General features: G+C 36.0%; 1 pseudogene; it reads right to left on the bottom strand.

Annotated features, from left to right (window-relative positions):
- LOC139724880 (uncharacterized) overlaps positions 1-13,660 on the bottom strand; it is a 139,857-nt pseudogene that overhangs the window by 110,633 nt on the left and 15,564 nt on the right.

Below are 13,660 nucleotides of genomic sequence, written 5' to 3'. Positions count from 1 at the left end.
TCAATCACGGGGCTTATGATTGGATATGAGCAGTAATCCCTCTACTTTGGTAAATCGTGACCTTGCACTTCTTGCTATTTCAGTTCACACTCCTCCGTCCCTGCCTGCTAAAAGGAATATGTGATGAAGATGCCATAGGAACAAACAAACAGCATGCTTGCATAAGATTCCAATGAGTCATCATCCGCCCAGTGAATCATGGGAACTCACCTGTACAAGTAATTCCACCCTCCTCTCATCCAGCAGGACCACTTGTGTTCTCCTGCCCTCGCTCATCTGAAAAGAGACAGGGATAAAAGGTGAACAGTACTGCATCATTAAAAACTGCTCCTCGAAGCCTCTTCACTCGTCATGGCAATAACTTCACAGGCAACCGCATGTACTTTTGAATTTCATCACCATCCATGGACAATACGGGAATTGACCATCGTCATTCCATGCACTACCTGCAGACAAGGGAGCCAATCTGCATGTTGGGACTTGCACATCTCATTATTCATTTGGAACACAAATACTGTGAGCTTTATCTTTCACAGAAGGAAGTTTATTAATTTAATGAAGCACAGGGACTCCTTGTAGGATGTGTAACATCAATATTGCACTGATAAGGGACTTCAGGTTTCTACTACAAGTACACTGAACAACAACAAAATAACAATAATGCCCTTTGTCACTCTGAAGTTCAGCATTAATGTCAAAGGTAAATTTCACAGGTACATTAACACTGTCAATGAAAAATATTAACAGTCTGGCATCTTCCAATTCATTTTTACAGCAAGAATTTCAAAACAAAATAGACATCATTTGTAAAGAGTGGACACTGAATGCCTTTTACAATGTATATCGCTTTACCCTCTCTACATGATTGCTGTGGAATTACAATGTTTTGACTGCAAAGTGTTTACTAGCAGTGCAGTTAGGCAATCCAGAGGCAGTGTCTCAGGAAATGATAACTCTTCAACAACTTCCCCCAGGAAATTGTCGTGCATGATAAAACCATAACAAATGTAGTAATATACTGGTATTAAGCACTTTTAATGCACATTGTCAAATACAGCTTGATAGTCTCAAAATAAAGACATGACCATTGCACACACACTTGAGAATGTTCCCTAGTTGTTTTGCTTCTTCTATGCTGACACAAGCAGAAACCTAATGAACCACACATATATTTTTTTAAAAAAAAAAAATCTCAAATGGACTGTATGGATCACTGCACTGTCTTCACTAGTGCCATCTGCACCAAACCCATTCAAACACTTATTGATTAAATAGCCTAGAAACAAACAAAAAAATACATAATAGCAATGAATACTACTTATGATATTAAATGAATGTTTAACAGATTGCATCTTTCACAAGATTATTGCCCATAATATTAAAAACAGGGATGCCAGTTAGAAAGGAAGAGCCTGAAAATCACAACAACAAAAAGGCCAGTTTATATATGAAAGGGCCTAAAATTTGATTTTACCAGGCCTGAATTCAGGTTTTTGCCTGAAAACTGGTATCCCCTAAAAAGCACAAGTGCAGATGTAAAATAAACACAACATACAGATGTACACACGGTTGTACATGTACCTTGTCCCACACAGTGTCTGCATTTGCCTTGGGATACCTGAGCATTGTTATATGCAGTCTGTACCATCATGTACATGTACTTTGTATGCACAACACATAACATCACAGCTGTTTCACACTGTTTACATTGTAAACCTCACTCAAACCCTCCCCCTCACAATAGTGACAATACTATTAAAAATAAAATCTTTATGCCATTTTAGAGATGAATTAATTAAGGTGAGCATGATAGCAGTTAGCTGGCTTATAAATATTGTCGTAAGACAAATTCTTTGAAATATCTGACTTGCACATTACACACTAAAAAAAAAAAAAATCAATGTCTGTACAAGAGTGGCTCTAGAATGTAGGCCTACATGTACATGGTACACATGTTTCACATTGTTTTTATGACGCATCACTCAGTATCCTATGTATACGTATGCCTTTCATATAGAAGGCAAGATCCTATAGGCCCCTATTATAGAAACAAAAACAAAAAACTGTGCAGAAGCAGGAAAAAAATAAATGGGAGACTTCTATTTCTCTTCGCTAATTTTGTGTTCACAAGGACTGACAGCTGGAGTATCTCATTTTGCAACCTTGGCCTACTAGCTCCAAGCAGTCAATTTCTGATTAGTCACCTTAACAATACAACCATTGCACTATAATGTAGCTCCATGATATGACCATGTCTTGGACAATCACTATCCCATCACTGACTCTGTTTCCTCTAGCATTTAAAACATAAGGAGCAAGTTGCTTCACTTTCACCATCACTGACTGAAATTTGTCAAAAGATGAGAGTACATTGGTTTTGCTCTAGACAAATCATATATACCAAGTCTCATGAAATGTCATGGATTGCTTTAATAAGATAAAGAACACTCCAAATTAAAGCTTCAGTTGATTTTGATATGTACATTGTATGCTGAGGTACTGTACATCTAACAAACAGCAGTAGAAAAATCATTAAAAACTGATATACACTCAGCAAAAAAAAGAAAGTAAACACTTTTTTCAAGTTCATCTTTCTCATAGACTATTTGGCTAATAATGGTATTTCATATCATAGGTAATTTAATTGGCTATAAACCCAGGTCAATAAAAAGGGAAACTTGAGCGAACACATCCGTTTTTCTCTTCCATGGCACAAAAGTAAAAATTGTAAAAATGGACAAGTTGTTATTCAAGCGTGTATGCTGTTCCATATAACAATGAGAACAAAAGACAAATTCAACACAATAAAAATGCAAATTAATTTGTAAAACTAAACCTATGATCTCTATAATGTCTCTGTAACCCTCCAAAGATAAAGAAAGATAAAAAATGATGGAAGAAATTGAAGAATCTTCTGTCAAATTTATGGTCAAAAGACATAAGAGAAAAAGTAATGGTAACAAAGAAGGTTAATTCTTAAATTCCTTCAGTAAAAAATGAAATGAAGAAATTCCGTCCATTTTACTACCTTTGTGGCTTGCTCCCTATATCATTTAGAGTTTTAATTGATGGAAAATTCTTATGTTCCACCTTCAGTTTCCCCACTATGTTTTTGTTTTAGAATATAAAGAGAAACAAGGGAATGGAAACTTATTTCTGCTAAATTTCATTCATGTCTCTCATTGCGGGAAATTGGTATTTTGTTATTATTCCTATCTTGGAGGGCATTTGCGAATGAATTTCAATATGTCAATTTTTGCGATTTTTACTTTGCCTTGGAGGAGAAAAATGAATGTGTTCACTCATGCGTAAAGTTTCCCTTTGTATAGACCTACTAGCTTGATGGCCAATTAAATCATCTTTAATATGATATATAACACAATGATTTTCATCAAATTCTTCTATGAAAAATATTAATTGGAAAAAGTGTTTACTTTCTTTTTTTCTTTCTTTTTTTGCTGAGTGTATATTGTGTGGAACAGAAGAACACTTTTAACATAGAGTAGCTGTGCCTTTAAGGCTGCGAAAAGGCAGAGAAGTAACATGATCATGAACTTGGGAAGAAATATTGCACTGTAGCTCATGCTGTGAAATATTTTTTTAAAAAGTTGGCATGGCACTGAACAAAGTGATTTCAAAGGAACATACACACTTTGCATTGCACTTGGTGGAAGACCGTGCTCTTGTACAGTTGTACCTTTAAACCTGACCACTACCGAAGATGTATCAGACATTCTACAAGCTTTGTGGTAGGTCTTCAATCAATGGTTATTAGGCCGTCCACACATGAGTTGTCACAAACGAAGAAGAGGATGAGGAAGTCTGCTGAAATCTGTTGAAGTGAGTGATGATTGAGCCATAGAATGAAATTGACCTGTCTCTTAGTATCATATGCAATTGAGAGTCACTTAGGCCATAATGGTCAAATCATCAGCCAGAGTCAAGGAGCGTCACTTTCTTGTCAGCAACTGATCAATGAGGCTGTATTCCTTGGCATGTAGCCAAGCCTTGGATACATCAAGGAGAACTTGAATACATGCACCTAAAAGTTTAGGCCTTGTGCATGAACACGAATGCAAACCTCACAACAGAAAATGAAAAATTTTATAAAGATTTGCCATCCCACCTATAAAAAAAAAAAAAAAAAAAAAAAAAAAAAAAAAAAAAATCTGGCAAATTGCTGAGAAGCTACAATCATATCAACATGATGAGATGAATTAATTCATTAACACTGTAATAAAATCTCTACCATCTTTTCTTCTGTGTTTCTGTCATCTTTTAAAAGATGAAACAACAAAGTGGGGTCACCAATGTCTTCGAGAAGTAGTTTAAGCACAAAATCTGTGTCATCGAGCTCTTAAATGTCTGAAGTGGCAGGGCTGCCATTTCAATTACAGAGGCAAAGAGCGGCCATATCATTTGTCCCGCCTGCCGCTTTCCCATGAAATATTGATTTGCCCTAACCGCTGGGAGGTGCCTTGTGTGTTAACCCTGCGCAACTTTCATGAGCAATTTTCAGTGCTCCTCTCGCAAAGAGTGCACAGGATGATTGCCTTTGGTATGATTTTTTTTTTGGGGGGGTTAAATCCCAAGGTTATCTCATGAGCTGAAGTGACAACATCGCTGATGCATACATTGTATATTACATCTGCAAGTTTGCAGCAGGTCTAGAAGAAATGTCAGTCTAATAAATCAAAGTGAATGAAACGTTCAGAACCATACATCAAAGTGGTTTTTTTTCCTCATCCATAAAATTAATTTTTCATAATGTGCATGTTGAATTTTCATTTGGCATGTTGGGTGGTCATTTTGTCAAGCAACTTTGCTTTTTGTGACAGCCCTAGTGACAAGTTTCAGTTATCATTACATGACAAGAGAAAAAACAGCATTTTAGACAAGGTCAAAATAAATGTTCTTCTACATAAGTACATACATGTAATTTGATTAGAAAAGAAATCCACTATTGACATTGCATCTTTGTTTTGAAATATTTCTATGTATGTCTTTAAAATATCATTGTATACTTTACCACTTATTCATTATGCATACATGTATGTACACTTGTATGTGATGTGTTTTATTCTTTATGACTACATTTTGTATTCTATTTCCTTTCAATTTTAGAATCATGAAGAGTTGAAGTTCATATACAGTGTAAAATGAACTGAACTGAAATTATGTGATTCTCATCTGGGGCATCTTATGTGTACAAGCATTTCCCATCTTCCAACATGACACCAAGGATAAGAGATGTCTTTTTAACCCGTTCCATATGGGAGCCTGGTGGCCTGTGTATAAAGTCCATGGGATTTTCAAAATTCAGTATAGAACCGGTTACCTGTAAGTATGCTTGAGCTAGAAGGACATACAAATGTACAATGTGCATTGAATACAGATGTGCAGCCAAACATTCCATATATATGTTATGTAGGTCTAATATTACAGCAATAAACATAAAACCGTGAGTATTAAAGTTGGTGTCCAATCAGCATGGTTATTTAATACATAGCAACCAAACTGTGATTGAAACACATTTCATATCAAATTTATACATGGCAGCATTCACAGTACAAAATGTATGTCATTCCCGCTCCCGCAAAGAAATATATCCTGTGCTACTGTACAATTGTCACAGAAGACCCCTGGTTGAGACAGTCTATCAAAATACTCATCCTGAATGGAAAAAAAAAAGCCATTATCTTTATTCACTCAGCTCAACTCCATCAATTTCATCTTGCATGGGTGAGGGGGACAGCCTGTCATAACATGATAAGAAGAGCACTCCGCATTGGTAAGAAATATTGCTCTCTACGCCTGCTGTGATGACAGACCACATTCACATGGTTACATTGTATTCTAACCTGCAAGAGAAACTCACTTTTAATATGGATACAATGTAGCTCGCAAAACTTGCCATGAATCAAACTGTAGCTAAGGATGCAGAATTAAACTGATATTAACTTCTTGCAGTAAAATGGATGATTTACATGTACTTGGATCTCTCTCTGCCATTGATTCTGGAGATGTTGTCTATCTCTTTTCTTCTTCATCAACAAGGATCATTCCTTAATCTCCATTCTATACTCTTACACTGTATATTTCACAAATTTCTGTTTTCCTCACTATTCAAAGCAAAATCGCTGCCAATATTGTGATTGTCATGAATGCACTTTGTACATTCCCTGCAACCCTGATGCACATAAAGAGAGGTACAGTATTTTAATGTCAATGTTATGAATTCAGAGTCCATGCAAAGTAGATAACTTGGCCAATGGCAACATCTTCCATTATTTCATTGGTAAATAAAAGAATCACAGTTGTAATATCATGGCAATACAGTCTGTACTTCAGTTCAGTTCATTTTATTTGACATCAATGTAGGCCTATGGAGTGACAATATCATACACCTGTATGCAGGATTTGAAGTTGGCAATGTACAGTAGATGCTCATGCATTCAAACAATGAAAATCAGGTATCATACATTGAGTATTAAAATGCGGAACAGGACAACGGAAGCAATCTATTCTAAAAGATGCTTATATCAAGGTTACTCCCATTGTGTTGGTAAAATAAGATGAATGGAACATAAACGACTACATATATATGCACAAGAAAGACTAAATTGTCAATCTGCAGTACATGTGCAGCTGTATATGAGCAACAACAAAAAAAGTTAGTGAATAAAATCTTGTCTCTTCTATGGTGTGACATTATAAACACAGGATAATTGCAGACACATTAATTAGTGCAGCACAGCACATGCTAGTATAAATTAGTATTTATTTTATTATGAAATAGCAACTGTATCCCTAGCCTACAATAAAATTATTGCTGATATATTTTTTTTTCTCCAAAACAATACTTTTTGAAGCATTCTCATTTCAAATGTATTTATTTTCATGACTCAAATGTGAAAACAATACAACTGGTATTAAGCAACATACCTTTAAATGATAGTATGCTAAAAGTTTCAGAAAATTTCATTGATTTACATCTAGAAAATTGTACAAGAAAAATTCAGGAAATAATTTTTCCTCACATGCAGAAGAGGCTTGACATGATCCATCTGATGCTTATACTGTATGTGATTGCACAAGGACTCTTGTGAGCTTCCTGAACCTCACATATGACACATGTATGTACACTGTAAATGACTGACACCGAACATTATTGCCTATCTTACCAAAGGCAAATTAGAAAAATCAGAAATATATTAAAAAGACTAAAACAAAAATACTCTAGTTACTAGCGCCAGCTGTTCACATGCAACATATGCTGAATATACACTGTGTACATCTAGCCCTAATGCATGCACAAACACAGATATGTCAATTGAAAGGCCTGTGCAAGTTGAAGCAAAATCTAAGGTTAACTTGCAATAATCTAGAATCCACAGGCATTTACACATTGTAGCTCCTTGTATTTCAGGCCAACACTGTTGACAATCACCTTCCTCATTTTGGCAATAATTTTCTGAAAGTAAATTAGAAGAGTTGTTGCTAAAAATTTCATTCCGATTGCTAAATGATAACCTTGGTGGCCCCAGCCCTTTTAGGTAACTTTAATTTTTGAGTCTGACATATCGAAAAACAAGCAAAACATGAAAAATAACCCATACAGTTGTACATTGTATCACTGACTATAGAGATCCACTGCGTAGAGATCAATATTGTGAACCACAAAACTCTAATGGATTCCTTTAAAACATCGTCCCCTGTCTTTTCAAGCCTTGCTGGGGGATTATTGACACAATATCATGTACAGTGTACAATGTAAATGTTTACATACCAAAATCTAAAACACAGAGGAACTACAAACATTATATATTTCCCCCAATTTATATTGTTTTCACCACCTGTGGACTTTAATCTCTTTAAAATACAATACAGTACATTGTACCTGCCTTTGCATTAAAAGTCCTTCTGCACTGTTTGTATTTGCACAAGGCAAACTCCATCCAAATACTGGTAAATCAGCCCAGACTTGATTTGTTGAGGTAGTTTGCATCATAAAATCACGGCATTTATCAAAGCTACTACCAGATCATAAGGATGTTGCTGTGTCTAATATCAGACATCTGACGAGTCCTGTTTGTTTTACACCAGCTTCAACGAATTTCAAAACTCCCCTCTTCCAGGACATGTAAAATGTGGTAGTATGTGAAACTCATGGCGGTTAATCCAGGCCATTATAATTACTGTATATGACATGGTCCAATAAAACTGATGGTATGTTCTATAGTACACTACTAAAACAAGTTTATAATTAGTTCTTGGCAGGGCAACAGATCAAACTTGGCAATAATACCCTATCCTGACACCAGTAGAGGGCTATCTTTTTAGCTTTAATACTGTAGTCAGTCATCATATCCCATTGGCACATTTCTGGGGCAGTTTGCTTTGTTTGCTTACATTTTTTTTTTTTTAATTTTAGGGGGGTACATATATTGATTTGTTTCAAGTTTTTTTTTAACTGATTCTGCATGTGTGTATGTGCATGTGTGCATGTGTGTATATACATGTATGTGTATGTTCATAACGTGAATATAATGTACCATTGTACATTTAAACCATGCAGTTAGACTTTGTGAAACTAGAATATACATGTAGGCCCTATTTTGTAGTTGGGGTATGCACCCCAACCTCTTTTGGGTTGTTGTTTTTTGTTGTCATTTTATTGCTGAAATAAACTTCTCTCAAATCCATATTAATACAGTTTGTGCACAAGAGAATTTGGCAAACACCAAACACCTTTCACATTTTTTCCCCAAATGTTTTGGCTACCTCATAAGCCACAGGATGTTACAGCTTTGTCATTCAGATTACACGATCTGATAAATTCATTGAAAAAGGGCAGGACTATAAATAATTCTGATGCTCTGTACTTGTTGGACATTATTTCAGTCACTTGTCCTTTAAAGAAAAAAAATGAACAGAAAAAAAATTAAAGCAAGTATATATGGCATGGTGCTGCATGATTCATCGATCGATGCTCCTAAAATAATTGCATTGCCCAAGTAGATGCCACTCATCTAATTTCTATCATATTACCTTGGCTGATTGACAGACTGTGCACTCATCCAAGTGCCACATTGAGATCAAGAGTCATGTGTATGCCAAGCTGCCTTTCATGTACCACAGGAATATGACAGCCTCGTTGCATCAGTTGCCAATAGAGCTACACTGTACATTGTAGTACCATGAAAGCACAATGTACAATTGTAACTAGACCATTTTGCATCACATAAAATGGTCTCCATCTCTATGCCTATACGACATGTACATGTGCCTGTACACATATACATGTTTGATATGATTATTAATAATGCAGATGAATGTAAACAAAGAAGCAATCTACAAAAATACCAGTACAGCTGTATGATTTTAACAACAACAAAAAACCCACACTTTTTTTTTTCTATTTCGACTAATTTTCTACTTCCATTCTTGATTTTCAATTAGCTGACAGCAACTTCCATGTGTCTACACAACATTGAATATAACTTCTTACTCATCCTCACAAGCCATTTCAGACTGCCACAGACTAAAATTTGCATCTCTAACCTTCTCACATCTGGCTATTATTCTTAATATTGTCATGTCACTACTCAACTTTCCCCTTCAGCAATGTGACCTAACATCAAAGCTATACAGTGGTACTGCATGCATACAGTACATCTGCAGGTCAGTCTGTAGGTACAATATGTTAACCTCACAGTGAAGAAGCCCTACAGGTACATTTTCTAGACTCTCCAGACAGATCTTTAGGAAGCAACCTGCTACTGATGGAAGCATTGCATTTAGTCACTATGAAGGACCCTCATGCAACACATGTACTGCTTCAATCAAACATTCCAGGAGGTTAAAATTGCACTGTCTTTCTCTCTCCTCGAACCCCACAATTGTACCCCTTTCATCCCTTGGGGGGCATTTCAAGCAATCTGATTCCATCCCTGAATGAAGTCATCTGATGATTCCAGGACGAAATTCAACATCACACACTGCTAGACAGAACAGGAATTGACAAGCAAAGTCATTGAAGATTTTCTTTCCTTTTTTTTAATTTCATTTAATTTAAAAGTACGATCTGGGAGATCATTCTTGGCCATGGGTCTCACCAGAGGGAAGTGTGCACAGAATCACGGGAAATTTCTGAAACGGAAAGAACAGCTATAGATGGGGCGATAGTTCTTCAAGCTATTTCCTGCCTAAACCTACAAGAAGGACACCTGATGACATCACGTATTGATTTCCCAATGATTGGGTCTGTCACGATGGTAGGGATGGAACTGCCCCAAGACACGTACCAATATCCCCTAACCCTTCCCCTTTCTTCCCTACTACACCTCCGCGGAAGCGGTTGAAAGTGCACTGGGTACAAACCTTAAAGGCATAATTTACCATGTGCAGATGAAACAAAGAGCGAGCATTGATGCTCTAAAATAGTTTTAAAATGTGAGTTAGGGATAGAAACAGCCACTGTGAAAATTTCAATCGGTAAAATCGGTGTTAAGTATTGTTAGATATGCAAAATGTGAACAATAGATACATGTATAATAAAAATGTTTCCAGACTAAACCGCCAACAGTTACGGTTTATTGAGAAAAATACAGGTACATGTATCTCCTTATATTTTAGGCTTCATCGCAAAAATTTCATATGAGAGGATGTTTTGTGGTGCAACAGACCTACACATTTGCATTAAATGTTATATCTAGAACATCAATCTAGAACATCTTTTTAAATCACTGTTCCCAAAGGTAAGCAGGGTCTTTGTTTAAAGCCCTGCAACAGTCTTTGGAAACCACCCTCGAAAATTTGCTCAAGCAAATGCACTTGGTTCGCCCCATGTTTATATGACATGCCATTATCAACAAAATTTTTTGAAGACAAAGTATCATATGCTGATAACAATAATTGACATTTATCATCATTGAATAAAAAAAGAAATAACAGCATATTGTACCACATTCCAGCTATTTAACATCTTTGCACTTTTTTTTCTTTTTTTTTTTCCTTGCTCATGAATGACTGGTCCACCATTCCAGATGCTACCAGAATATATGTCTCAAGTACAAAGAAACAATGTACACATGAGTTTTAGAAGGGTATAACAGGCTTTTAAGTTTGGGTTTGGGCACTTTCCTTTTTTAATTACAACCATTCAATTTAATTTTCAAATGCATTCCTTTCCTCTAATTTGAAAGCTTTTCAAGTTCATTTTCTTCCTTCTTTTTTTTTGCACAAAAGAAATCATTCCAATAATGTGCAATTTCCCCTCTTGTTGCCCCTCACCATCACTGATATGAAGGCGATTTCATGATTTCAAATCCCTTCATTTGGTTAATGTGTTTTTGTGGCTCTGCATGAAATATTACCCTTGGGCTAGCGTGTTGTCAGTATTCATAATCAAAATATTGACAATGTTAGCAAGCAGATCACCTCCCTCGCAGGTCTCAGGTTGCTTGCGAAAATTGAATTCCAGCACACTGGAGTGATGAGCACTGCCCTTGAAAGTCATGTCTCTTTGTGGGCAGAGTAAACAAAGATGCCCAAGAGCTAGCCTTATTTCAAGTCCTTTGTGTTCCATATAAATATGTCTACCAATTTCATACTGTAAAAGGGGAGATTTTAGCATGAGTAATTTTTCGCGCTGGGCCAAATAAGATGAGTTTCGCATGTTTTTAATTCTGCAGAATCAAGACATAACTGGTACAGCACATAGCAAGCAAAAATATTCACATTCATTTATTTTTGCGCTAGTTTCTGGTTGCGTGAAATGTGTGAAAATTTCAACATCGCAAAAATTTCCACTTTTACAGTATTACATTGTATCATAAAATGCCAAGTTTACAGAAATTTGCAATTATGTAGTTTATGGAAGTTGATGGATACCTCACACTGCACACTTGTTAATTGGCAAAGCCAGAATGAAGCAATTTGTCATGAGATCATTCATACATGGTTTCTATACTCAACATTCCTTTTAGTTTTACTGGATATTCCAGACTGAATCATTCAACAAGCATTCAGTTCAGTATCTTTGCATGCATACGCCTTAACTCTAGCCCGCTAAGTAAATCTCCATACTATAAGAAGCCATGAGCAGTGGGGGAAGGAGCACAATTAAGTCATTGAAGCTTGCAGTGGAAGAAAGACAGAGACACCATGTACATTGTATACTGATTATGGGAATGACTATGCACTGTAACCAATTCTCTCTTTTCAGGCAAGCTTCATCATCATGGCTTGGCAAACCCTCTTGGTTTTATCACACTTGCAGAATAATCACAAATCACCATTCGTACAATATACATTTTGTATGGTACACTTTGTATACCAAAATAATTGGATTTTGTCATACTGTACGTATACATTGTACAGTTGTAGTCCACTTAAGGGGTAACCAGAATCCAAACATACAGAGTAAATTGGTTTCTAGCTATTAAACAAACTTTGAACACGAATGATTTTAATATCATGATTTATGAATTGCAATTGTACTTGTACGCATATCACAATCAAAATCAACAGCAAGCACAAAAAGGGGAGGGGACACAAGTAGTTCAACACTGGAAGATTTTATTTTTGATAACAGTTATTCGATGCACTGTATAGTGTTGTATCCACTGTAGTGCTCAAAGTGTTTTTGTATCTCTTTCTGTAGTGTACATGAAGTTTCCTCTGCCACGCAAAACTGTATTAAAATATTTAAGACACAAAAACATCTGTCTAAGGGTGACACATTGCCTACATACTAGTATTCTGCTACCATACACCCCACATACACAAACACAAGCACATCACAATTCATGCAACAGTCACCTCCCACATGTATTGGGACTATTGTAGGTACATGTGTACATTGTTTAGTGGCAAGTTTACATTGTGTACTTCTCTTCGCTCAATGAGCATGAATAAACAGAGATGAGAAACCAACAGATTACACAATGAATGTATCATCCAGCCATGCAATAAAAGTACATAAATTTCAACAAAATGTTGTAGGATATGATTTTTGGAGGGTTCACTTGCGAAATTCTGCAGGTTCTCTAGAAAGAAATCAATGTACATGTGTACTAGCAGTAGGGCACATCTCCTTTTTGACAAGATAAATGGTATACAGCTGTAGACAGTAAAGTCCAGTGTCGCTTTAAAGGACAAGTTCACCTTCATAAACATAAGGATTGAGAGAATGCAGCAATATTAGTAGAACACATCAGTGAAAGTTTGAGGAAAATTGGACAAACGATGCAAAAGTTATGAATTTTTAAAATTTTTGTGTTGGAGCCGCTGGGTGAGGAGACTACTACAGCTTGTAATGTCATATGCGTACAACCGTATAAAGAAAATGTAAAGAAAATTCAACATATTTTCACTTTTTTCGCATAATAAAAGAGCACTTGACTTGCCGCTTTCTAAAGGCAGGGGGAATGATATTACCCATAACATATGTCGGTAACGAGTCAAGGGAATGTGTACTTTTTTCAAAAGATGATATTTTGTGAAATTCTCTTTATATTGTCCTTATATTGTTGTACGCTTGTGACATTACACACTGCAGTAGTCTTCTCATCCAGCGGTTACTGCACAAAAACTTAAAAAATTCATAACTTTTGAACGGATTGTCCGATTTTCCTCAAACTTTCAATGATGTGTT

The sequence above is a fragment of the Diadema antillarum genome, unplaced genomic scaffold, assembly GCF_040938485.1.
Source record: "Diadema antillarum isolate AM-2024a unplaced genomic scaffold, OU_Dant_1.0 seq00000002_RagTag, whole genome shotgun sequence".
NCBI classification, from domain to species: domain Eukaryota; kingdom Metazoa; phylum Echinodermata; class Echinoidea; order Diadematoida; family Diadematidae; genus Diadema; species Diadema antillarum.
This window is presented reverse-complemented; position numbering and strand designations above follow the sequence as displayed.